A 26,642-nucleotide genomic window follows, 5' to 3' on the forward strand; every position below is an offset into this window, starting at 1 on the left:
CATATGCAGTGCTTCATCTGATTTCCAGGATAATTAAATTATCCTGTCATACCTGATTTTTAGATGAGGAAACAAGTGGTTTCTGGGTATTTCAAGAGGCTAACGCATCTGCCCTCCAACTTGTATGTGAAAACCAAAAACAAAATTCCAAGGCCCCTCAACCATCTGAATGGACTTTGACTCTTTTGGTCAATATATGGCAGAGGTAGGAAAAGAAGGTGAGTCTTCCAGCTGCTGATACAGGGTTTTTTCTGCCATACTCCATTACCTCCAAGGCTAAAGTCAAAAGAGGGTGTGGTTATCACATGAAAAAATCTGGTTTGGATTTCCCAAATGTGTATGTAGTATTTGGTGATTTACCTTAATTTAACCTACAGTTCTTTTGGGTTGTAACAGTCTGACTCCATTTTTGAAAACAAAACAAAATCGATTTTAAATGCTGAATTATAGATCTTTGCTGTCCAGTATGGTAGCTACTAACCACTTATGGTTATTTGCATTTCTATTTTAATTAATTAAAATTAAGTAAAATGCAAAATTCAGTTCTTCAGTTGCTCTAGCCACATTTCAAGTGTTACAGTAGTCACATATGGCTAGTGGCTGGGACAATGCAGATTATAGAACAGTTCCATCATCAAAGAAACTTCTATTGAACAGTGCTATTATATAATGTCATCTCCAGAGAAAGAAGACTTTAGAAAAATTCAGAAACGGCCGGGCGCAATGGCTCACACGTGTAATCCCAGCACTTTGGGAGGCCAAGGCAGGCAGATCCCTTGAGGTCAGGAGTTCAAGACCAGTCTGGCCGACATGGTGAAACCCCGTCTCTAGTAAAAATACAAAAAATTAGCTAGGCGTGGTGGTGCATGCCTGTAACCCCAGCTACTCAGGAGGCTGAGTTGGGAGAATCACTGGAACCCAGGAGGCAGAAGTTGTAGTGAGCCAAGATTGTGCCACTGCACTCTAGCCTGGGTGACAGAGCAAGACTCCATCTCAAAAAAAAAAAAGAAAAAGAAAAAGTCAGAAACATCTTGAGGCAGGCACAGTGCTATCATCTGTCCAATATTGAAGATGATTTAAGAATAAGAAAGAAGAAGAGAACAAAGAAGAGAAAAAGAAGTTGCCTTAGGTGTACCTACCCAGAAAAGGACAAAGGCATTCTTGTAGTCATTGTATTGTATTTTAGCTCTTAAACTTTTTAAGAGATTAGAATAATTTGACACATAGAAGATCTAAACCACTGAAGAGGCTCTGAAGCAGATAAAAGTAGAAAGAAAATAAAAAACTAATTAGTTACAAACTAAGCTTAACCACAATTCGTTTAAACGATACTATTTACTCTTCACATGATTGGTTTTTCTTTTGCTTTATAGTATGACATAGTTTATATCTTTCAAGGGGAATTAAAATATTTCTGGGAATTTTTAAAAGTAAGTTCACACAGCCACATAAAAACTACAGAAACAGATAAAACCTATCTTCTCATTTATTCCCTAATCCATTCAAATTAAATATAAAAATCCAAGCATCCACAGTGATATTCAAAAAAGCAAAAGTGAGACAAAACAAAATTCATTTGTCACCTGTGGAGGTAGTTACCTCACCTAATCTTCACTCCAAACACCAGTAATTTTTAAAAGACAGAAATAAACATATGTTCTGCCTTCCCGGAAGGAACTATGTTTCAGGGTAGCCAAATAACCCAGTTGTGAAGAAAATGGTCTGCTTATAGAAAAATGCCAGCTAAAACATGTAGATAGAATTAGAGAATTAGAAATTCACCATTTTGAAACCCCTAATGAAATAATCAACTCAAGCAAGGATCATTAATAAATGCTAAAACAATCAAGTAACTATTGATACAGAATATAACTGAATATACACATGGTACAAAGTTCACGTCACAGACTACTGGCTTGACCCAAGGGGGAATATAGCAGAGGAGATAGGCAGTGATCACCCTAACCTTACGATCATCTCACCATCACTAATGATGGGATGTGAATACACATTATTGCCTATGAAATAGTCTTTAAAAAAAGAAGTTGAACCTGAATCTAACTAAACCTTGCAATGGGCTGAACGTGTATGTCTTCCCAAAATTAATATGTTGACATCCTAACCCCAAAGGTGCTGGTATTAAAAGGTGGGGCCTTTAGGGGGTCATTAGATCATAAGGACAGAGCCTTCATGATTGGAATTAGTGCCCTTATAAAAGAGGCCCCAGAGAGCTAGCTAGTCTCTCCCACTATGTGAGGGGCCAGCAAGAAGGCCAATCTATGAACCAGAAAGCTGGTCCTAACCAGATATCAAAACCGCATGCTCCTTGATCTTAAACTTGCTAGTCTCTAGAACTGTGAGAAATAAATTTCTGTTCTTTATAAGTCATCCAGTTTTTGGTATTTTGTTATAGCAGGCCTAAAAGCCTTTAGAACTAACTTCCAGTTAACCAGGAAAAAACAGAGTGAAAAGTTAAATGACACCATAAAAAGCAACCAGAAAATTCCAGAAGGGGAAATATTCTACAGGACCACTGACTAGTTTTTCAACAAGTCAATTTCATTAAATAAATACATAAACAAAGAGTGAGGGTATTTTCCAGGTTAAAAAAGTCTTGAGCTAAATAATCAAATGCAATGTGTGTCCCTTGATTAGAAGAAACTAATTTGAACAAACCAGCCACAAAAGATATTTCAGGGAGACCAAGCTGGAAGGATCACTTGAGGCCAGGAGTTTGAGACCAGCCTGGGCAACGTAGTAAGACCTCCATCTCTACAAAAACAATAAATTAGCTGGGCATAGTGGTGTGCACCTATAGTCCTAGCTACTCAGGAAGCTGAGGCAGGAAGATCACTTGAGCCCAGGAGTTTGAGGCTGCAATGAGCTATGATTGTTTCACTGCACTTCAGGCTGTGTGAAAGAGCAAGACTTTGTCTCAAAAAATAAAAGGACATTTCATAATACTTGAGGAAATCTGAATGTGGACTGGGTAATAAATGATATAAAAAAACTATTTTTTATTTTGTTTGAAAAGATGATTTTGTAACTATACAGGAAAATGTTCTTATTTTTTAGAAATCTGCACTAAAGAATTTAGGGGTAAAATATCATTTTCTTTAATATACTTTCAAACACAAGCAAAAAATAATCATGACACAAATATAGCAAAATGTTTACAATCTATGTTCTATGTTTGCCTATGAGTGCCATTAATCTCATCTCTCTGCTTTTCTGAAAGTTTGAAAATTTCAAAGTTTTATAATAAATTTGTTTACATCCCATAATTTTATAATAAATTTTTTAAAGTTTGAAGCAAATCAACAACTATAGCTTCAAAAATATCCTGACCCACAATAAACATTGAACAGGGTATATTTCTCCCATTTCCTAAAAAAGTTGACCCAGGAAGGAGTATGAGAGCTGCCATAGCTCTCCCAAGGCTCATTATTCTCCATCACTCCATGGGAAATCCCAAAATAAATTTTTTAAAAAGTTGTTTAAATTTATAATGTTTTTGATTCTATAATAATTTTATAATAAAATAATTTTATAATGTTTTTGATTTTATATTTTTAATTTATAAAAATTTTTATACATGTTTATGTTTGAAATGTCTATTTCAAACTTTATGAGATATTAAAATATAAGTAATATAGTTCATCACTTTAGAAATGCCATGCTTTTCTTCTCCAGCAATTACATAATCAAAGAGTAACTGTAGTTTTTCCTAGAACATTGCTTTGTAGGCTGGGCATGGTGGTTCATGACACTTTAGGAGGCCAAGGCAGGCAGATCTCTTGAGATCAGGAGTTTGAGACTAGACTGGGCAACACAGAGAAACCCTATGAGTAGTAAAAACACAAAAATCAGCTGTGCATAGTGGCGTGCACCTATAGCCCCAGCTACTCAGGAGGCTGAGGTGGGAAGATCACCTGAATCTGGGGAGGTCAAGGCTACAGTGAGCCAAGACTGTGCCATTGCACTCCAGCCTGGGCAACAAAGTGAGACCCTGTCTCAAAAAAAAAAAAAAAATGAAATTTAATTTAAAAAAAGAAAATTGCTTTGTAAAATTAACTTTTTCAATCAAAACCAAGATTTTTCAGATATAGAGAATGCAGCCCACTGGTCAGATTTGTCAGTTCAAAGAGAATAAATTCTAGTTTCCTATTTTTCTAGCCTGCTTATGATTATCCAATAGGATATCAAAAAAGACCAAAGCCTTTGGGATCCAAGTTCAGTATTCCTGAGTCTAACTCAGGATGCCAAATCAGGAGACAAGCACATTCTCATCAATTTTCAATCATTCAAGACCAATTTTGCTTATAATTATTCAGTTCTTTTAGACCGCCTTTCTCCTGAAGCCAGCCTTATGGCTGTTCACTTCACTTTAGCATAAGCCCCCAAGAAGGTGAACAAAATGAGGAAAAGATTGGTTAAAGTTGGCTGTTTGAAATTCTGAAACATGTCCACCATTCCCTTCACCCATGCCCACCCCTCTTAGAAGTAGTACTTTCAGATTATTTAAAAGTCGATGCTTCTATGTGGATTTTGTCATCTGTCCTTTATAACAGCTAGTAGGTTTAATTTGACTCTATTTTAAGCATATATTGACCTATGCTAATTATCTGTTAAAATAAATTCCACTCTTAGAGTTAATAAAGTGTGTTTGTTATGGAAGACCCATTGAAGTAAGAAGCTGAGGAGCCCTTATGGTAAAGTGGGACAAGAAATAATAAGACATAATAATTTTCCCATGCAAATCAACAACCGTAGCTTCAAAAATATCCTGACCCACAACAAGTATTGGACAGGCCATGTTTCTCTCACTCCCTAAAAAATTGGCTCGGGAAGGAGTATGAGAGCTCCCATAGCTCTCCCAAGGCTCATTATTCTCCATCACTCCACAGGAACAGCCTGTCAGAGAAGAGTGAAAGACCATTTGTCAACCTCTCTTCAACTCCCTGATTCTAGCCAAACTTCATCAATCCCAAGTGAGGAGCCAGAGAGAAATCAAACCCCATATATCCAGCATCATTGTCTATTGGAGTCAAAAATCACAATTCCACTACCCACCCCAACACCACTGGCCCTGTTTCTCCCAATTGCTTTTTATTGTGTTTTTTTAAAAATCCTCTTTCCCCATCCCTGCAACACCGAGAAGGAGGAATTATAGTAGATAAATATGAAGCACGGAGATCCTTTAAAAATGTTTTTAATAATAAATGAGAAAATGAAAAGGAGAGGGTTGGGAAGGAAGGAGGGAATTCAAATGCCAGGGAATTGTTCAGTTTCGCTTTTAAAGATGTTAACACTCATTTATACATCTGCAAGACACTCCCCTTAAAGAAAAGTTCTATGAGTGTGGGTCTGGTTGCATGAATAAGGATAAAATTACTTTTTTAGACGATGTTTCCCACATATAATTCAGAGACCCCTGAAATTGGGTATCCCTCTTGTAGATGTCCTTGAGATGCTGCTGGACCTGGGAAAGAGGAAACTGGGATACGGGTCTATGCCAAAAGGTGCTTCTAGTTATAGGACAGAGAGGAAAGGGGCAGAGGGAGAAAAACCCGAAGTCTGAGAATCTAGATTGCAGAAGACTACCGAGGTCGTGGGAGAAGGGAGAGAAAACAAGGATGAAAACCGAAAGGGGAAGAGGCATGAAATGTTGTTAAATGTCAAAAGGCATTTGGAGAGAAGTTGGGAATTGCATTAAGAAAACCACTGCAAATCTCATTTCAGACCATTTAGAGATATGCCCCCTGGGAACTGCGAGCTCAGGCTGTTTAGCATCAAACAAATGGATCCACTCCATCCCTACCCTAATTAAATAAATCATTCAGTAATTCCACTGGGTTAAAGAACCAAAATATTAAAAACCTTCAGGGCCTACTCTTGCCAAATATGTCAGGGATCGTGTGTGCGTGTGTGTGTGTGTGTGTGTGTGTGTGTGTGTGTGTGTGTGTGTTCTGAGACACCACTACTGTTAAATAGGCAGAGCTAAGACTTAGGGGACTGGCAGATTATTGCAAAAAGGGCACGGGGCAGAGGGACTATGTTGTGAGCCTGCGAAAGAAGTTTGTGTGGGGACTGTGGGCAGTGAACGCGTTGGGAACAATATGGAAAACTGGGAGCTGCCTTGGAATCCACAGGGCCGGGTAAGAGAATGTCCGAAAGAAAAATGAGCAGGTGCGGGATGTGCGCAGAGTCGGAGAAGAGTCCAGGGCGCCCGGAGTGGCTCCAGGAACGACGGAAACCCCTCAAGACTTTTGGGGGCGGTGGGTACTAATAGAACCCAGTGTCCGGGGTGCGCCGGGGAGGCTGCGAGCGCGGCGGGAGTGGGGCGCTGGAGGGTGAGGACGCGGGAGTGAGGTAGCAAAGCCCGGGCCGGGCAGGGGCCTCCCAGCTGGGCCCGGAGGCAGCAGGGGGACAAGGGCTAGGAGAGGGCGTGGCGGCGGCGCAGCGGGAAGCGAGGGGCATCCGGACACTCACCCCGTTGGCCGCGGCCATCTGCCCCACGATCTCGATGGCCGTCCTGCTAAAGCACCTGCCGTCGCTGCCCACCACCATGGTGCAGCCCTGACCGTCGCGCAGGTCGATGGACGACAGCACGCTCTGGATAAAGTCGGGCAGGTAGTTGCGCTGGCCCTCGAAGAGGCCGGTGGGTCGCCGCAGACCCCCGCCGCCGGCCGGCCGCCGGTCCTCGTAGGGCGCGGTGGGCACTGTCAGCACCGGGATGGGGCTCCCCTCCGTGGCGCCTCCTGGCCGGTCCTGCTGCGGCTCCCGGGGCCGGAGGGAATCTGCAGCCTGCCGGGGGCCTCCACCAGCCTGGCCGCGCGCCGGGACTCCGCCTGCGCCCGGGCCCCCTCTCCAGCAGGGCCGCGCCCTGAGCCCTGCGCCCGCCCGCCTGGGGACCGCCCGCCCCTCCTCTCCGCGCGGCCGCTCGCTGACTCCCTCGGCGGAGATTGCTTCTGCCTTCCTGTAAAGTTTTCTCCCGCCCACCTTCTCCGCTGCCAGACCGCCCGAGGTGCCCTCAGTTTCTCCCCAAGTTGGACTCACTTTCGGGGTGTCCCAAAAGCCTGATTCCAGGGCCTGCTAGCCCGACCCTGGTGACGCCTCCACCCGCGCCTGGCCCCAGCCTTCACTCGCGATCGCCGCCCTCCGGGGCACACCCTCCGCCAGAAAACAGCCGGCGGGCGGCGAGACTTTGGGCAGAGTCCGGGTTCCTCTCCGGCGCCAGGCCCGTCTCCCTGTCTCCCTGGGAGTGCGCAGCCTACACGCACCAGTTTCTCTTTAGAACAAGGACGGGGAGGGATTTGGGAGGGGGCTGAAACCTTTTGCCATCAGCAAACAGCCTCAGCCAAAAATAACCCTGGAAAGGCGAGCTAAGAATGGTTATCTCCTGCCAGCGCTGAAATCGGAGGCTGGGCGCTGCGTGTGGGGTGTGTGTGTGTGTGTGTGTGTGTGTGTGTGTACCCTCCCACCCCGACCATTTGTTGAAGGGAATCACCACTGTCAGACTCCAATCCAACAGTACCCACTCGAGCCATCCACACTTTCCCCAGCCTCCTCCAAAACAGCACACTTTCCGGTATGGACGATTCTTTTTTTTTTTTTCTCACTTATTTGTTTGTTGTGGTGGTTGCAACAGCAGCAACACAGACGACACATATTTCCCTATTCTTCTCGCCCTTCTCACCCTCCCTACCCAGCTCCTGCCTTAGAAACAGGCTTGGCCTACACTGTATCTGTCCACACTGTCTGAACTCTTCCCTGAATTAATCGTTTTCAATAGGAGGGGGCTAAATCCCTTATTAATGCCCTACCAGGAGTGAATGAATAAAGCCAAGTTAAAGGAGAACTGGGTACCAGATGCTGTGCTAGTTTCCTTTGCATGGATCCTTTCATTCTGCTGGAGCTAAAGATGTTCGGCCTCCTCTCCATAAAACGCACCCAAACTCCAAAACCAGGAAATTCTCCATAGAAAATAGGAGTGAAGAGAGAAAAGACTAACAGGATAAAACCCAAAGCAGGAAGAAAGTTCTGTCTCCCATTTCTCTCAAGGAATTTTTGGACCCACCAAGGCTACTGTCCTGAAAGATCCTGCTGCTTCTCCTTCCCCATATATTGTCCACTTCCTGAGAGTAAGGCTGACTTGCCGCAGGCTTATAAAGTGTTTGGTCACAGTAAGACAACTGTGAGTAATAACACACATTGTATACTGTGTTTTGCAATTGATAAAAGGCTTTGCATCTGTTTTTTCTTTGGAGGCTGAAGAAAAGAAGAATGGTATTCACGCAGTTCCCATTTTACAGATGAAAACAAGAGGACTTTTTCTGTGAAGTCAAGAAAGTGGTTACAATGGTACTTTCCGCCTGTCCGAATTATGTATTGCCCCTCCCCTTTCTATTAATAACATTGAAGTGTGATGGGAAAACCACTGAAGCCGTCAGTTGAAACCTGCTGGGACTTTTTAGCCATTCTCTTCAACATAAAGAATGGGTGTTTTTGGAGGGGGTGAGAGGAATGGGGAAATGTTGTCAAAGAGTACAATGTTTTAGTTGAGACAGGAAGAATACATTTTGTTGAGATCTACAGCACAGCATGGTGACTGTAGTTAACAATAAAGTATTGTGTATTTCAAAATTGCTAAGACAATAAATTTCAAATGTTCTCACCACAAAAAAGATAGGTTTTGAGGTGATGAATCTATTAATTATCTGGATTTAATTATTCCACAATGTACACATATATCATAACATCACATTATACCTCCGTAAATACATAGAATTTTAATTTGTCAATTAACATTTTTTTAAAAGAATAGTGTGGCCAGTCGGGGAGGTAGGTTTTTTTTTTTTCCTCTAGTCTCTACTCAGTCTCCAAGATCCCATTCCCCATAAAGTTCCTGTCACCCAGGTGGAGTGCAGTGGCACAATCATGGCTCACTGCACCCTCTCCCTCTTGGGCTCAAGCGATCCTCCCGCCTATAGGTACATGCCACCACGCCCAGCTAATTTTTGTAGTTTTTGTAGACATGGGGTTTCACCATGTTGCCTAGGCTGGTCTGGAACTCCTCAGCTCCATCAATCTGCCCACTTTAGCCTCCCACAGTGCTGGGATTACAGGTGGGAGCCACCAAGCCCAACCCATAAAGTTCCTAACTTTTTATCTCCCTGGGAGTGCACAGCCTACACACACCAGTTTCTCTTTAGAACATACTTAAGAGTCTTGGCTTAGCATCCAACAGACAGAACTTTAACACTTCTATGGATCTGTGCACCTGTCTATGGTGTGGGGTTTTTAAGATCTCTTTCTAATGACACTTCATTTTGCAAAGCAGGACAGTTTCATTCCCAGAAGAGCAGGTATGGTAAATCCTTTGTTCCAGTAACGAAGACAATGATCCAAACCCTAAGCCTCAGAGAAGCCCAGAAACCCTCCAGGCCTCCATCTCTCTGCTCCTAGCACCTGCCTCTCTCTTGACATCAACATCATTCTCCCCTCTCACAGCCCAGCTCCTTCCACAGACCCAGGGATTAGGCACCAGAACCTCAGACTAGATTTTAGAGAATTACCATTCAAGAGGCAATCCTCTTCCCTTGGTTCCAATTTCAAGGTTCTCAAAGACTGGAACAGGGCTAGTTTGAGGCAATGTGCCCCATCGCATAGCCAGAAAGAACCTTACAGTGAAAAGGAAAACAATTCTTCCAAAGTAAGGGGGTGCTGATCCCCAGAGGGAGGACAGATGGGCAACCAAACAGTAACCGGGCCACCACGTGCTTCACACTCACTGATCAAGGATTTCTAAAACCACTTTTCTTTTCTCTGAATTTATATAGGACTTTGTATCACTCATAAAGGAATGTCTTATAGGCTGATAACACCTTTCTATTCATGCTTATACTTAACATTTAGGCTAGGATAATTTCCTAACCTCAGTGTCCTCACTATAAGATGGGAATTATTATAATCCCTACCTCATAAATTTTTGGGAGGATTAAAATACTTAGTAAAGTGCCTGACTAATAGAAAGGCATTCAATAAATGTTAGCTATTCATGGTGTCATCATCATTATATTTACCATTATTACTAATCTCCTGTATTGCAAGAATTACAGTTTATATTTTTGTAGACCATCACTGTAGCTAAGGGGTCTTTGGGCCATAGGTGATATTCCATAAAGGTTGGTTAAATTGATCTGTGGTTTTTGACTATGGAAACTCAGAACTCCCTCAAAATGTACAAAACAGATTTACCTGCTAAATAAATCTCTTCAAAGCTGACCCCAGGTTTAATTGAATTAATTCCAATGAATTTGTCACAATGATGGAGAAAGGAAACTTAGAGGGCCCCACAGTTGTTTGCTGGTAAAATGAGAAGTTTGGATTAGATCAATGTTTCCCAAAATATTTTCCTCAGAATGTTAGTGCCCCTCGAATCCTGCACAAAGCAAGAGTTTCATGACCAAGTAGCTTTTAAAACTCCTGTACACTCTACTCCCATTCTTCACAATGCACACTTTCATATCAAAAGTTCTGAGAGGAGATACGTTTGTCTACTTGCTCCTTTCTGCCCGTGGACGCCGCCAAAGAAGCATCGTTAAAGTCTCTCTTCACCCTGCCGTCATGTCTAAGTCAGAGTCTCCTAAAGAGCCCGAACAGCTGAGGAAGCTCTTCATTGGAGGGTTGAGCTTTGAAACAACTGATGAGAGCCTGAGGAGCCATTTTGAGCAATGGGGAACGCTCACGGACTGTGTGGTAATGAGAGATCCAAACACCAAGCGCTCCAGGGGCTTTGGGTTTGTCACATATGCCACTGTGGAGGAGGTGGATGCAGCTATGAATGCAAGGCCACACAAGGTGGATGGAAGAGTTGTGGAACCAAAGAGAGCTGTCTCCAGAGAAGATTCTCAAAGACCAGGTGCCCACTTAACTGTGAAAAAGATATTTGTTGGTGGCATTAAAGAAGACACTGAAGAACATCACCTAAGAGATTATTTTGAACAGTATGGAAAAATTGAAGTGATTGAAATCATGACTGACCGAGGCAGTGGCAAGAAAAGGGGCTTTGCCTTTGTAACCTTTGATGACCATGACTCCGTGGATAAGATTGTCATTCAGAAATACCATACTGTGAATGGCCACAACTGTGAAGTTAGAAAAGCCCTGTCAAAGCAAGAGATGGCTAGTGCTTCATCCAGCCAAAGAGGTCGAAGTGGTTCTGGAAACTTTGGTGGCGGTCGTGGAGGTGGTTTCGGTGGGAATGACAACTTCGGTCGTGGAGGAAACTTCAGTGGTCATGGTGGCTTTGGTGGCAGCCGTGGTGGTGGTGGATATGGTGGCAGTGGGGATGGCTATAATGGATTTGGTAATGATGGAAGCAATTTTGGAGGTGGTGGAAGCTACAATGATTTTGGCAATTACAACAATCAGTCTTCAAATTTTGGACCCATGAAGGGAGGAAATTTTGGAGGCAGAAGCTCTGGCCCCTATGGCGGTGGAGGCCAATACTTTGCAAAACCGCGAAACCAAGGTGGCTATGGCGGTTCCAGCAGCAGCAGTAGCTATGGCAGTGGCAGAAGATTTTAATTAGGAAACAAAGCTTAGCAGGAGAGGAGAGCCAGAGAAGTGACAGGGAAGCTACAGGTTACAACAGATTTGTGAACTCAGCCAAGCACAGTGGTGGCAGGGCCTAGCTGCTACAAAGAAGACATGTTTTAGACAAATACTCATGTGTATGGGCAAAAAACTCGAGGACTGTATTTGTGACTAATTGTATAACAGGTTATTTTAGTTTCTGTTTTGTGGAAAGTGTAAAGCATTCCAACAAAGGGTTTTAATGTAGATTTTTTTTTGCACCCCATGCTGTTGATTGCTAAATGTAATAGTCTGATCGTGACGCTGAATAAATGTCTTTTTTTTTAATGTGCTGTGTAAAGTTAGTCTACTCTGAAGCCATCTTGGTAAATTTCCCCAACAGTGTGAAGTTAGAATTCCTTCAGGGTGATGCCAGGTTCTATTTGGAATTTATATACAACCTGCTTGGGTGGAGAAGCCATTGTCTTCGGAAACCTTGGTGTAGTTGAACTGATAGTTACTGTTGTGACCTGAAGTTCACCATTAAAAGGGATTACCCAAGGAAAATCATGGAATGGTTATAAAAGTGATTGTTGGCACATCCTTTGCAATATATCTAAATTGAATAATGGTACCAGATAAAATTATAGATGGGAATGAAGCTTGTGTATCCATTATCATGTGTAATCAATAAACGATTTAATTCTCTTGAAAAAAAAAAAGTTCTGAGAGGTCCTCAACACAAGACATCACTTAACTTTTTTTTTTTTTAAGACAGATTCTCACTCTGTCACCCAGGCTGGAGTACCTGGCCACCACTCCTGGCCTAAAAGTTTTTTAACCTGGTGCTTCCCAATCTAAACTCACAGGGACCAGTTTTCTTAATGAAAGAGAATCAGACTAGCTTGTAACCATAGCTGGTGACACTCCCCTGCCCCATTCCTTGTATGTCCTCAGTGGACTAGGTCAGGAATAAATAAATTTTCCTGATTCTCAAGGGCTGGTCACTCCTTTGCACTGAGCTCAAAGGTTCTCTGTAGCATGGGTCACAATGAATGATAGCCCTGATAGCCTAGAGTAGCCTTTCAGCCTTCTCTGAGCCTCTAAAGACTGAGGATCCTTGGCATGAAATAGGAGCAACTGATATACCCTTGCTTCCCCTGGGGACTCTCTTGCTCTCAAAAAGGTATCAGCCATCATCTCCATCTAGAGAATATACTAGCTGACTCAGCTTGACCAGCCTGTCCCAAAATGAGAATCTGGGTAAAATAAGTATTGAAACACTTCATTCCTTGTAGATTCACAAAACACATTAGCATATTAAAGACTATGAAGTTCTGCAGGAAAAAAAACCTATTTAACTTTAATCCAACATTGCCAAGTTTTATTTGACCATGGAAGATTTTTCCAAAACACTTACAAACAGATCAAGGACATTAATCTTTCATGAAACACTTTAGATCCCCAGGGTCCTCTCCAGCTACATCATTCTGTGATTTTCTTTTTTATTTATGATGCATTAAAAGATTAATCTCTATCAGACTTCCATTTAGAAATTCACCAGAATGTGCAAAGGCAGCAGGTAAAATTGCCGAAGGGTATTATAAAAATACCCTCCAGTGATTTTTGAAACTTAAACTGAAATATTTATATAACTATATATTTCAGTTTGTATATTATATATATGTATATACACACATATATATGTGTGTATATATATTTGTGTATGTCCATCTATATCTATGTATATATGGCATTATATCCATTTTACAGATGCAGAAACTGAGCTTTAGAGGGGGTGAGCAATTGGTCCAAAGCCACACAGCACACAGGTAGTCATTGATAAAGGTAAAAACAAGAGTTGAAGCCTGAGGTGTAAGGACACGGAGACAAGTACACAAATGTTTACAAGTTACACATATGACACATGCCTTTAACATGAATTTCTTGAACATTCATTTAGAGGCCTTACAATGAAGACATCAGAGTGGCAGCAAGTTCTGTTGGAATCAGGGGAGCGTGTTCTTCTATAATCCCCTGGCTGACAGGAAAGCACACTGATTTGGCCCATGGTAGTTATACACTCCCATTGAGTCAGGGGCCACTTCTATGCACACAGGAGGTGCTAAAAATATGCTGTTGACTCACTGCCTCTAAGAGCAGAAGAAATGCCAAAAGTATAGGACAAGAGGCAGAAAAGCACACGGAAAAATGTCGTAGGGCAGTCCTCTAAGGAAGTGTTAGATCCCTTTGAAATCTGTCCAAACACTTTCTTGTGCTGGGGAAAGTCAATTACATATTTCAAGCAACCCCACATGTCATACGAGTATCTTGTACATGTTTGCGTACTCGTGTCTGTGAACTTACATCTCAGACTTCAACTTCTCGCTCCCCACCCTTATCAATGACTGCCTGCATGGCCTTGGGCAAGTTGCTTTCCCTCTTCAAAGCTCAGTTTCTTCATCTATAAAATGGACATAATGCTACCTACCTCATGGGGTTAGTGATCACATTTAAGGAGCTAATATGTGGAAATTGCTTACACAGTACCTGTCACATAATAAGGGTTTAATAAGTGTTTGATGTAATTGTTTTGATTATTACTACTATTACCAAAATAATAATTACTACAATAATAATGATTCTTATTCTCTATATTAGTATTATCTTTGAAAATGGGCATGGATTATGTCTATGTAACCGTTTTGGCACAATATCTAGCATTATATCACATACAAATTAGAGAATTCATGTTATTACGGATGAAAAAATATTTTTACTGACCCTTAAATTCTTCATAAGTAACTGCAAAAGAAGCCATTATCCCAACACATGAAATAAAAAAAAAATTCAGTTCCTCTGGAGTTTGTTTTTGGAGGTAGCCACAGGATACCTAAATTTTTTTTTCTTTTCAGAGAGACCGAGGGGCTCACTAGGTTGACCAGGCTGGTCTTGAACTCCTGGCCTCAAGCCATCCTCCCACCTCAGTCTCCCAAAGTGCTGGGATTACATGCATGAGCCACCACATCCAGCCTACCTAAAATATTGAATGCTGTTAATAAATCTCCTGAGGCCAGCATAAGAAGGTGATGGGCAAAACTAATGCAGGTATGTTTTTCTGGCTTTTTCATGTATTGGCCCAACTTTGAAAAGCACTTACTATTAATGGCTAACTTGCAAAATTTGTGATTTATTAAAAGCAGATTTTAATTGTTTTACCTAAAAATAATAGGCCTCTGATCTGCCAAAGATGAAGATTTAATTTCTAGGTGTTCCCCACAATACCTAGAAACATCAGTGTAATCGATTATTAAACACTTTAGAACTATTCTCATCAAAGTTCTTTATTATATAATACAGCAAAAGAAAAGTTTCTTTTCTAAAGTCTTCTCTATACTTTTTTTAATAGTTGAATTTCATTTCTGAAGCCTCCTAAAAAGAATAGAATTTAGATCTTTATTAAAGAGGAAATATATTTTCCATGTTTAATTTAAATTACATTCCATCAGTCATTTGCAATCTTAGCCTACATGGAATTTTTTTTTTTTTTTGGTAGTTTTTATGTTTGGGCTTTAGGAGGGGATTCCCAATAATCTCTATATAAATATTTCTAATCTCTACATAAATATTTTAACATTTCAATGTAAATTAGTTTTTTAAAGCTATTTTATCCATAAAAATAATGAATTTGCATGGCTGAGGGTGAAATAATGTGTTATCAGGACCCCTCAGTTTTGGGGGTTGTGAGTAGATCCCATCTTCATGTTCCTCCAGCCCAGCCCAAGCCTGGCTCAGGTCCTCCTCCCCCATTTGTCAGGAACCACCATCCCCAGGGATTCTATGTGCCCTGCCTGACCAGTGTTCTCCATCAGAGTTTACCAATCTTTTGTTCATTCCCTCAGAGCACAGCTAAGCAAGAGTACACTAATTTGAAAATTAACTCAAGCAAATAGAGGAACAATATCCCCAACACATTGCGTTTTAACATAGGGTTTCCTGGACACACTGTTTCAACCCAAGAGTTGGGCTAATAGTAGGAGTTCCATCTGCTAAAATATGGCTGTCAGCTTCAGAGGGAAATTCATGAACGTCTTCGTAGTTTGTTTTTACGTTTCACTTGGCACTGTTTCTAAAATTTCCTCTGAAGCCAAAAAATAAGTTATTTCCCAGCACACTGGTCACTTTTCATTTATCATTGGATTGATTTTTGTAACTTGCAGTAGGAGCTGAAATCGACCAGGGGGTTCTTATCCAACAGACAGCAGCAAAACTCTTTGTGTATCTGCGTTCCTTTCAACAAGTGTGACTTCCTCAATGGCATCATTCGTGAGCGTAACACAGAGCTCAGCAATAACGTTTCTTCACTAACCCTACCAGGTATCCAACATAGGATGTTACTTCCTTTCACTGTTTTCCGACTCCTGGCAGATATTAATCATTGGGATTTGGGAACAAGGAAATAGAATTTCTGAGAATGCTTGGGAATTCCCAAATTCATATGATTTTCATAACACTTCACTTACAAGTTTTTGAAAAATAATAAGTGACTATAATAACAAGCAAATAGTCATTTTTTTCTGTAACAGGATTACATGAAAAGTTTTAGTAGTCTTCTGTTTTAAAAAGATATGATAACAAATGATGATTTATTATTATTATGAGCCAACATATTGTAACAAGATTATAAAATCCAATAGCATTAATAGAGAAAACATTAAAAAGAAATGAATATTATCACAAAATAAATGCTAAAGAAAAGTCCTTTAAAGATTGAAAGGTAACACCACAAATACTTAATGCTTTAATCATTGTTTACATGACATTGTTAAACAAGGCATCAATCATCCCCTCCAATACCATTTAAATAACGTAACATTCTGATCTCCTGGCAAGATGAACAGCACTAGAAAGAAGCAACTGTCAAAATTGCCGATTTAAGGGCATATTTTGTTTCTAAAACTTGGCATTTCTTAGAAAACCTCTCATAGGATTTGTAAAACATATACTATGCCTATGAACACATTAATATTTATTTGCAGAAATGGTTCACTGTTAGCAGTGGACAAGGCCATGAACACACACTTATAACACAGCAACAGATACAAGAAAGTCTGACTGAGGCTCCTTTACTGCTCCTGTCCTGTTCACCTTAACTTTCATCTCCACATGTCAGTGCTTCCTCATCTTGCTTCACTTGAAGTCAGTGCATTTCTTCAAGCCAGTAAGTTCTCTATACTGACTATTAAGCTGTAATTTTCACAGGAAAATTAGAATGTTCCTTCCCATTTTCCTAATTTCTCAACTGATTTTTCTCAGAATTCAGAATCCATAAATATTGAAATGCCAGGAGAGAATTTCCAAATGGAAATGCTGTTCCCTTCATCCATTTTCAGAAGAAACTGTAGCATAGTGTTATCCTTCTCTTCTCCAATATTTTTTTTCCTGCAAACTTATGGTTATCACCTCTTTAAGTGCGTAGCTCACAGTTTTGCCTCCCCTGCAAATGGTCCCAAAACAGTGAAGTGGGTCCTCTTTAGCTGTGTCTTTACTACATAATCCTGCATTTCTGACCGTAGGCAGGGAGTGTGACCCAGGGAAGGATCCCTGACTCAATGGGATTTCTCTTGCTGTCTCTAGAATTTGAACACCAGAACCCAGACGTACAGAGGCTGGGAGCCATTGTGGTGTGCTATATTGATGACAGCAGCAGTGGGTGGTGTGGGGGCAGTTAATTGACAGCTACCTGTTGCTGACATCCCAGGAACTGCCTGAACCTCCTCTTTCCCAGTCATAAGATATCTAAGATTCTGCAGTATTCTTCATTAAATCCTAGCATGGTTTAAGCTAGCCAGAATTAGGTTCTGTTGCTTTCAATCAACAGAACCTTAGCTAATACATTGTTATTTCCTGGTCTTTGTTCCTTTAATTTTCCAGGAAAATAAGGGAAAATGGCTTACTGGTTTTAAAAAGAGACAAGGGACAACATACCATTTATGCAAAATTTAGAAGCACTCAAAGGAAACTCTGGAAAGTTCCTGAGACATATATAGGTAGGATCAGCATAAAACTTAAACAGTGTATCTAGATCATGGTTGCCATGGTTGCCTTGACACAATGAACATCTGTATCAAGATCATATTTTCTTGGTGGGACAGAGAGAAGCACAAGGCGGGACTCACATTTACAGTAATCCTTGTTTTCCAGGAACCATACAACCCAGTTTGTCTAGAGCTGTTCATCTTAAGTTTGTTATCCCACCATAATTATAAATAGAACCTCCTTTTTCTCTCAAGAATATCCCACTTTGGATGATAATTTCTGTGACTACCCATTAAGAATATTTAATAACTATAGAAAACTGCTTCTCTATATTTTTTGTATATTTGAAACATTTTATAACAAAAATATCTTTAAAGTTATCACCTACACAGAATATAGCTGCCAAATGCTCCTACTCTGCTATTCTAACCATGAATCCCTCTGGGGCCCCTTCCTCCTACGGCGCTTGTGAGGATGAAATGAAATAAGCTCTATGAAGTGCCCAACAGTGACCAACACTGAATAAAATACAGCCACCATAGGTGTCCTTCCCTTATGTTCACCAAACTCCTGATAAGTTATTCGGTGATGTTTTAATCTTAATATTTTATGTAGATTATACATTCATCTGATTCAAAATGCAAAAGGTACAAAAGCATATACAGTTAAAAGTTTCCCAACCCACTACCATTTATCTCCCTGGAGGCAACTGTTTCCAGATTTTTGAATATCCTTAAAGAATATCTTATGTATGGAAAAGAAAGATTATATATTTATATGCATCTGTGTATGCATTTTCCTATGAGAGGCTCACAAAGTCTCCTTGAAGAGATATCATTATTACAAATACCCCTCAATTTACAATGGGGTTATATTCCAATAAACTTATGAAAATATTGTAAGCTGAAAATGCATTTAATACACTTAACCTACTAAACATCATAGCTTAGCTCGGCCTACCTTAAACACTCACATTAACCTACAGTTAGGCAAAATCATCTAACAGAAAGCCCATTTTATAATAAAGTGGGCTTTGAATATCTCATGTAATATAATGAATACTGTACTGAAAGTGGAAAACAGAATGGTTGTATGGGTACTCAAAGTACAGCTTCTGCTGAATGTATATTGCTTTCAAACTATCTTAAAGTTGAAAAATCATAAGTCAAAATATTGTAAGTCAGGGATTGTTTGTACTTCTACTTTACATGATGAAATTGAGCCTTGAAAAGATTAAGTGACTCACCCAAGGTCACACTGGCAGTTAAATAGTGAAACTTGGATCCAAATTGTTCAGTCACTACATGTATTGTCTTGAAATTTGAAAAAGAGGAAGAGGAATTAAACTACTAAATTGAAGGAATATTTTAGGCATAGAAGAAGCAGATGCCTTCATGTCCAAGTGATTGTGAAAAGCCCACTTGCCCCAAAATATGTCTCCTGGTCATATGAAATTCCACCATTTCAGATTTTTACCTGGGGATTTAGAGTAATCTGCTGTTTTCCTAGAGCTCCCCTAAAATAGAAATAGAAATTTTGGAAGGCTAAATATATGCTAACATTGGAAAACTCATTTTCTCCCCTTTGTAAGGCAAGGTACTGAAGGAGGGGCCCCTATGGGCTGTGCAGGGACATCCTGGAGGCATGGGGAGAAGAAACTGAAAGGCAAGGTTGTATGGAACAAAGAATACCGATCTCAGGATTCTCCCTTGAACCTGCCCTAACTTTGTTCAAATAGACTTAGCCACTGACCTGCTGTCAAAAGACCACAGCCAATCTGACTTGTTTTCAATATAATGATGAATATTGATTTGGTCCCTTCATCCAACATTCTCAGCTGGATCTTTTTTTGACCAAGGATATACATTACTAGGTGAGTACAGGCAGTTAATTCTTCCACACGGGACTTCGGAGTTTCTGAGTTAACCAGAATCACCCACCTTAACATCTGCCAGTTTATACCCCAAGTCCTGACCAGTGCCCCCTACCTGCTATGCCTCATGTTTTCAATATAGCATAAAATCAGAAATGAAAGATGAAACATCATAGCCAATATCACAGAAATACAAAGGATCCTAAGAAACTGCTAGGTATAATTACACACTAACTAACTGGATCATCTAGAAGAAATGGATAAATTCCCAGACACATAAAACCTACCAAGATTGACTCATGAAGAAATTTAAAAATCTGAACAGACTAATAGCAAGCAAGGAGGTTGAATCAGTAAGAAAATGTCTCCTATCAATGAAAAACCCAAAACCAGATGGCTTCCCAGATTAATTCTACCAAATATTTTAAGAAGAACTAATACCAGTCCTTCTCAAACTCTTCCAAAAAGCTGAAGTGGAGGGAATACTTCCAAACTCATCTTACAGGGCCAGCATTACCCTGATTCCAAAGCCAGACAAGAACACTACAAGAAAGGAAAATGACAGGCCAATATCCTTGATCTACATAGATGCAAAAATCCTCAACAAAATCCTAGCAAACCAAATTCAATAGCACGTTGAAAGAACCATTCACCATGATCATGTCATGGTTCAACATAAGCAAATCAATACATATAATATACCATATTAGAAAAATAAAGGATAGAAACTATATGGCCATCTCAATAGATATAGAAAAAGCTTTTGACAAAATTCGAAACCCTTTCATGGTTAAAAAAAAAAAACACCCAACAGATCACGTATTGAGGGACTGTATCCCAACAAAATACAGGCCATATATGACAAACCCATAGCTAACACCATAATCAATGGTGAAAAGTTGAAACTTTTCCTCTACCATCAGGAACAAGACAAGGATGCCCACAGACACCACTTCTCAGGGTAATTAGGCAATAGAAAGAAATAAAAGGCATCCTAATAGGAAAGGAAGAAGTGAAATTGTCTCTACTGACAGCATGATCTTGTTATATATAGAAAACCCTACAAACTTCACTAAAAAAAGGTTAGAACTCAACACAAAGAAGGGAACAATAGACACTGGGGGACTCCAAAGGTGGGAGGGAAGGATGGTGGGAGCAAGGGTTGAAAAACTACCTATCGATTACTATGCTCACTGCTTGGGTGGTGGGATCATTAGAAGCCCAAACCTCAGCACCATGCAATATACCTGTGTAAGAAACCTGTACATCTACCCTCCTGACTCTAAAATGAAACATACAATATTTAAAAAACAAAAACAAATAAATAAAATTTGAAAACTGTTAGAACTGAACTGATAGGTGAAATCAGTAAAGTTGTAGGATACAAAATCAACATATAGAGCCTTGAACACAGCAACATCCAGCTGTCTGACACGAAAGTCTCAGGGGCAAGAAAACCTCTATAGGAACTCAGAAACAATGAGCTAAGTTGTGTTTATGTCTGAAAGGATGTTGAGAACTTCATTCATGTTACATCAGAGCCAACAGAAAGAACCAACAGGAAACCTGTACCCAACAAACAGAAATGACAAGATGAAGGGAAAGCAGAGGTAAGGGCTTACCTTAGAAAGGGCAAGTGATTAGCTCACTATGCAATACAATGTTTGCTCCTGAGCCAAAAATTTGTACAATAATTTGGATATTACTTGCACAACCAGAAAAATCAGCCACTCATTAGGAAAATGTGTTTCTGTATAAGTCTTAGGACTCAGCTATCTATAATAACATGAAAAGACAATATTTTCATCCAAAATGAGTATTTTTGTTTGTCTTGGCTTGTTATTCTAACATCAACAGCCTCTAAATAAACTGTTGAAGTACATGATATAACCACCTCTTTCTCCATCTTTCCCATTGCTCCCATAGGGTTTCAGTTGTGCAATTTCACCATTAGCAAAGCTTTTTGCTGAAATCTGGCTTTTCAAAGGGAGAGTATTCAGAAACAGAAGATGCTGATCTGGGAGGCTCTTCCTAATAGAACTGCTGCTTCAGTTTAGCTTGAAAAAGCCCACACCCAGTTCCTAATGACAAACATCTGAACACCAGGTCTTCCCACGAGCAAGACCATGCTATGCCTCCTGCTCGCTCTGTTCTATAAGCAACCCAGAGATTGCTCCCTGTGAAGAGGAGCCTGCCAGGGGAGCAGCATTCCACCAGACCCTGATTTAGCAAGATATTTCCGTATCATTCCCCCAACCAGCTGGAAGTCCTCCACTGCTCTTGTGTAAAAATCTAACTCATCTCGCTGAATTTCCTGATTTAAAAGTCTAATTCATTTCACCAAAACTGTGACAGAAGGAAACCAAGTACACCATCTCTCTCTTACCAAACCAAAGCTATTGCATGTGCATTCTGGGGGGAAAAAATGGTCCAAATATGTTACGGAGGGGGTGCCAGCCCAGTGTCATCCTCTTACTATTGCCATAGGATCTTGGCTGATGGCATCAGAGGAAAAACAAGTTTATCGATTACTTTCAACCATTAAGCTCACTCCTCCATGAAAAATAAGTCACAAGTCCAATGTCTCTTATTAAAATAAGCACTGCAAAATATACAGGAGTCACAGTTTTAAAATGGGACACACGTTCTCTAAGCGGTGAACCACGTTAGAGGTGCACTGTTTACATTGTATAAAGTCCCCTGGAGCCAGGGTTAGGAAGCGCATCTGTTCTTTGGTGTTCTGGGATGAAGGAGAAAGGAAAATGTGCTGCCAGAAGTGAGTGGGAAGGAGCCCATGAGATAAAGGAAGTAAATCCATTTGCTGATTGCAATAATAATGGTAATACATGAAGCTATACATACATACATACATACATGCAAACTTTCACATTTTTTAAAAAAAAGAACTTAAGGCTTCCACACATGTAATCAGCCCTTATGAACTCTCCTGATTAGCTGCAAGGAAAATCTTCCTTTCTCCTTTTTCCTGCACCATCCTGGGCTCCCTTTTGACTTGTTTTTTTTTTTTTTTTAAACTTATAAACGATCAGCTCATATTCTGAAGTTTGTAGTCCCCTCCCGCCCCCTCTGTCTCTACACCGTTCATTTACATTGGCAGCTGTCGTGCTGCTGGGCATCCTCAAACCCACCAGTTTCCCTTTTATGTTTGAGCAGACAAACATGATCATGCACTAGGCATCACTGTGCCACTCAAAATGCTTTTTTGTTTTTTTTATTGCATCTGAGAGAAATCTCAAGGTTGCAAACCTGGAGTCAGAATTGTCTCCATGTGTCTCAGTGGGAAGAGTATCGTGTGAAGAAACAAGTTGATTCTACTAATCAAGAGGAATTTTTTTTGATATCAGGTCATCCTCCGAATGAATTTATATTACCAAGTGGAGGGTCACATGAGGAAAATGGTCAAACAGCACCACCTACAGCAAGAGCTCAGAAGTGCAGCGGAGCCAGGCTGAGTCAGGTAAGAAAAGCAAGCTGGGGCCTGGCTCAGGGCTGTCCCCTCTGCTCCTGTCTGCACGGAAAGATTAGGATGACAGTGGCAGGAAGCCTGTGCACCTAGTATGCATCACTTGAAGGGAACACACAGATTCCAGTAAACAGTTGGAAGGAAATGTTAATACCAGGCTCTGCTAAACAATATGAAATGACTCCTAGATGAGACAAGCGACTTTCATCAAAGTTTCCTGATACCTGAAAAGACAGCCCGGGGGATCCTGCAATACATCTGCTGTATGTAAATTAAGCGGGTTTTTTTCCCCTTTGTAATCAAGGCTCATACACAAACAAAATCACACTTTAGAAACGGCCTATTTCAACTTGTAACTAGCTTGCTTTCAGGGGCTCCAGGTCAAAAAGAAATAGAGCACAAAGACGCTTTCTCCTTAGGGATCATACACAAATTCACTCTGTCCGTTTCTTTCCCACATGGAGCAACAAAGCCATCCGACCTCTCCATCCACCCATCGGGTCCTTCCTGATTAAAGTGAGATAAATCACAGCCCTCTCTCTCCAGATGGCAGACAACAAGAGGGGGATGCTTGCCTCAAGAAGTCCTCCCCATCCCTCTGCATTCATGCAAGCCCGAGCGGAGAGATGCAAGAAATTATGGATGCATTTTAATTCCCCAGACCCTGCAATTAAAAATGGAAATTTTTTGGCCACGCGTGTTGGCTCACGCCTGTAATCCCAGCACTTTCGGAGGCCGAGGTCGGCGGATCACCTGGGGTCAGGAGTTCGAGACCAGCCTGGCCAACATGGTGAAACCCTGTCTCTACTAAAAATACAAAAATTAGCTAGGAATGGTGGTGGGCGCCTGTAGTCCCAGCTACTCGGGAGGATGAGGCAGGAGAATCACTTGAACCCGGGAGGCAAAGTTTGCAATGAGCCAAGATCGCACCACTGCACTCCACTCTGGGTGACAAAGCAAGACTTCATCTCAAAAAATGTTTTTAAAAAATGGAAGTGTTGTTCTTTCATTTGTAAATGTGTTTTGGTAAAAGAGGGGCAGTTTAAGCAACCCTTTCTATTGTCTACATTGTTAAAATTCATCAGACATGGACTCTTGACTCCGTTTTGCCTGGGCAGACCCAATTCAAGCATTTACAACAGCTATAACCTCCTCAAATCAAAAAGAGGAATCAGCATTATTGCTAAGTTCAAATAAGGTCTTGTTTTATTTCATTTTTATTTTTGAATGCAGCCATTCCTCCAGGTGCTATCCTCAGGTAAGATTGTCAGTCCTGATTAGGTAAAGGTATTATTACAAAATGCAATTCTTAAAAATGCAGTGTCTAACTACACTTTTAATAAGCCTTTCCCCCTCCCCTATGTATTCTCCCTTAGACACCCCTTCTCAAATTTAAAATCACAGAAACTAAAATATGATGCCTAAAGAGAGCCTAGCGACTGCCCAGTCCTCTAATTTGATGAGTGGGAGTACTGAAGCCCAGAGGAGGTCAAGTAATTTGTTCCCAATGTCTTAGATAAGAAGAAAATGACCAGCTGGGAAATCCCACTCATGTCAAGGCAGAGGCACAGGGCCACAGACTGTGGTTGAATTGTGCCACACTCCTACATCCTTCTTTAGGAATCACAGAACATTCCTGTGTTGAGTCGGAGTCACTGACTTCCTTTTCAGGCTGATTGAGTTCTGTCCTTACGGGCCGCGACAAGAAGTTTTGGTATTATGCTACACCAAGACCATTTATCTAGTTCAAGAAATGAGCACAGTCCTTAGAGCCCAGCAACTTTCCCCATGTCCAGTAAATGTAGCTTCTCCATTAGAAGCTGTCAGAATGGAGCCTTCTGGCTCATCTTGATTTTGATTTGTGCAAGAATGAATGGTTGTGCTAAGACAGCTTTCCTAGCTGATAGTGAGCAAAACTTTTTCCTCATAATCTATAAAAAAATATTAAATTAGAAGCACAGAGTTTATTTCATGACTTTTATCTTCCTGCAATTTTCTTGTGGGCATAAATGATTTGTTTTTATCCTGCCTGCCCCCCCAATCCCTTTTCCAAGAGACTAAAAGAGTATCTAGTGCAAAGTAGAGACTCAAATATTTTTTAATAAACAGTGATCCCAGCCACCCAGTGCATGTTGCCAAATGCCAACCCCATAAATGATCAAACACATCATCTCATTCAGCCAATCAAAATCAAGTGCTACCTATTTTTTTAAGTTTTCATAGCCCTTGGGCATCTGCTTTCTCAGTATTTCCCAAACTTGAGTCATTCTCATCCTGCCTTCATAATTTTGCTCTGTCAATTACCTCTATTATTATTTATTTCATATATTTTTAAATAGCCCCACTTTTGAAACTTAAATACATGCCTTTTAAAAGGAAGCTTTCTTACTACTATACATCAAAGCCATTATTACTTGTTCTAAGTACTCATAACAACATGTTCACAACTATTAAAATTTAGTAATGTGCATCCACATACTCTCTAAATTCATGGAGCATCTGCACACACTTTAAGAAACAATTCTGCATTACTCACTCAATTTTCTTGACATCCTTCTGAGGCAGGACAAACCTTGGGCCCAAAGAATTGAGGTAGGAGTCCAAGCAAGTTGCCAGCCACATAAAGGCAAACCTTGGCTCAGAAGTCAGGACTACCAGCCCCTAGGTTATGGTTCATGCTCTTTCCTCTGCTCTCCAGAACCTCCTATCTCCAAGTGTAGTTAGCAGCCCAGATGCAGCAGCATCCTCTAGAGACTTGTTAAAAATGCAGAAGCTCAGGCTCCACCCCAGGCCTATGCAGACTGAATCTGCATTTTAACAAGGTCCAGGCAATTCACGTGCACATTAAGTTTGAAAAGGCCTGGTCTAGATCAGCAGTTCTCTAACTTAGCAGCACATTAGAACCATCTGTAGAGACTTTAAAAATACCAGTGCCTGGGCTTCACCTCCCAGAGAATCTGATTTAAGTGTCTGGGGTTTGCCCTGAGTCTAGGTATTTTTAAAAACTCCTCAGCTTATACAAAGCTGGCAGGGCTGGGCACAGTGGCTCATGCCTATAATCCCAGCACTTCATGGGCCAAAGTGGGCAGATTGCTTCAGTCCAGGAGTTTGAGACTAGCCTGGGCTAAAACCCCATCCCTACAAAAAAAAAATACAAAAAGTAGTTGGTGGTGGCACATACCTGTAGTCCCGGCTACTCAGGAGGCTGAGTCCTCGCTTGAACCCAGGAGGTCACAGTCTGGTCAACAGAGCAAGACCCTGTACCAAAACAAACAAACAAACAAACAAAAAATGCTAGCAGCTTACCAGCTAGGGAGGCCTGTACAGCCAAGTTTTCCAAATGGGGCTACATTAGTTGTTCCAGAACTTTAGCTGCATCAAAACCACCTGGATGGCTTGTTCAGCTACAGAGGGTCTGGCCATGCCCCTAGAGTTTCCAGCTGAGGGTCTGGAATGAGGCCTGATGATTTGCATTTCTAACAATCTCCAGGCGATGCTGATGCTGTGGGTCCAGGGACCACATTTTGAGAATCTATGCTAAATGAACCGGACAAGATCAAAGCTCAAACTTATTCCAAGAACTTTTCAAGGCCCACCTGCAAGTTGTAGTGGAAGTAAGCATCTAAGGGTGCAAAAAAGTTTTACTGTAGACTAAGGCCTTTTACC

General features: G+C 40.9%; 2 pseudogenes; one reads left to right on the top strand and one right to left on the bottom strand.

Moving 5' to 3' along the window:
- Positions 1 to 6,852, bottom strand: part of LOC129135991 (tubulin beta-8 chain-like) — a 56,756-nt pseudogene extending 49,904 nt beyond the window's left edge.
- Positions 6,853 to 10,571: 3,719 nt separating this feature from the next.
- LOC107976357 (heterogeneous nuclear ribonucleoprotein A1-like) lies at positions 10,572 to 11,928 on the top strand (annotated as a pseudogene).
- Positions 11,929 to 26,642: the final 14,714 nt, after the last annotated feature.

The sequence above is a fragment of the Pan troglodytes genome, chromosome 11, assembly GCF_028858775.2.
Source record: "Pan troglodytes isolate AG18354 chromosome 11, NHGRI_mPanTro3-v2.0_pri, whole genome shotgun sequence".
In the NCBI taxonomy this organism is placed as follows: domain Eukaryota; kingdom Metazoa; phylum Chordata; class Mammalia; order Primates; family Hominidae; genus Pan; species Pan troglodytes.